The 1,381-nt window shown below is 48.4% G+C and overlaps 1 protein-coding gene across 3 annotated transcripts in view; it reads right to left on the minus strand.

The window, feature by feature from the left end:
- LOC114060421 (stonin-1-like) overlaps positions 1-181 on the minus strand; it is a 45,544-nt gene extending 45,363 nt beyond the window's left edge. For 2 of the 3 annotated variants that reach the window (XM_027889930.1, XM_027889925.1), the window contains exon 1: positions 117-181. The gene's annotated coding sequence lies outside the window, so the exon portion shown is untranslated. Of the gene's footprint in view, positions 1-105 lie in introns of all 3 variants that reach the window. The other variant, XM_027889924.1, reaches the window with a different exon arrangement.
- Between the last annotated feature and the right edge of the window lie 1,200 nt (positions 182-1,381).

A 1,381-nucleotide genomic window follows, 5' to 3' on the forward strand; every position in this document is an offset into this window, starting at 1 on the left:
CCCGTCGGACGGAGCCCCCCCGGGCCCCGCTCCCCCGCCCCGATCCCCGGGAGCGGCGGCCCCCGAGGCAGAGCCGTCCCGGCCCGCTCTGTGCGCGCTCCTTACCAGCTCCGTGCCCGCTCCTTACCCTCTCCCTGCCCGTCCCGGTCCCGGTCCTGGTCCCGGCCGCGGCTCCGCCAGGGCCCGCCCGCCGCCAGCAGAGGCAGCAGCGGCAGAAGCGGCACCGGGCGGGGGGCGGTGGCAGAACAAGCCCCGCCCGGCCCCATCCCCGGGGAGCATCCCCCGACAAGGAGAAGGAGCTGCTGAAAGACAGGAGAACCCGAGGTGGACCAGCACCGTCAAAAAAGTTCCCCCAGGGACAGGAGTTCCTCCAGAGACATACAGCGCAGGGCTTGGAAAATGTCTTGATAAGCAACAGAATAATATAGTTGTGTTATCTTAAGTAACAGAAAGTACTTCTTATACTGTGCCCTGTGCATCTCTAGAGTGCACCTCCCAGAGGCGACAAGGTACCACGCAGAGAGACTGCTCCTGAAAGGAAAGAACACACAGACAGAATAGAACGGGTAGGATGAAGAGGGAGGAAACACCTATAAAACCCTCTAGAGCGTTCCCAGGGACATGGAGCAGAGTTGCCAGGGACAGCAGACACCCAAATAGCTCATATGACAAGCTACCAATAGCAGTGATGGCTCACTTACAGCAGTGAGCTCATTTCTTGTGTAATTCATCCAAAATTTTTTGCATAGCGTCATCCATCCATTTTAGCTCCACTGCTTTCTAGTGTTTTTGAAATTTCCCTTATATTTTAATAAGGAGGAATGTCCTTCTGTAAAATGTTTTCTTTCGTCCTATTTATCTTCTCTGAAAAGCTTTCTTATGTTTCCTCTAAAAATTAAGGAATACTAGTACTTTGCTCTATGCATGGGAAATATGAAAAGTATTTTCCTATTCAGGCTCTGTCCATCTCCATTTGCAATAGAAGTGTTCAATACGGTTTTCCCCCCAAATAATTTTTTCTGTAAGCTTAATGCCATTATAAAAATTGCACTAGTAGATATTGGCCATCTGTGGTTTAAAAAAAATCTGGTTTTATTATCTTATGTTTTTGAGTATTTATAATGTCAAATCAAGTAAGATACTGGTTGTTCAAATTGTGCTCCAAATGAATTTTACTTTGGTAATAGAGAATTTCACCTGGGGACTTTCTACCTATCTACCTACCTGTTTGTGGTAGAATCATGCTGTTGTTCATATTCCCATCTCAGTATTGTGTAAGCGGAAAGGGTTTAAGGATTTTCTACACAGACAGGTAGTGCCCTTTTCTTAGAATCCTGGTTTGGGTTGGAAGTGGCCTTAAAGATCAGCCAGTTCCAACCCT

This window comes from Empidonax traillii, unplaced genomic scaffold, assembly GCF_003031625.1.
Source record: "Empidonax traillii isolate 1590-97213 ecotype Southwest subspecies unplaced genomic scaffold, ASM303162v1 scaffold275:size1536655, whole genome shotgun sequence".
Classification (NCBI taxonomy): domain Eukaryota; kingdom Metazoa; phylum Chordata; class Aves; order Passeriformes; family Tyrannidae; genus Empidonax; species Empidonax traillii.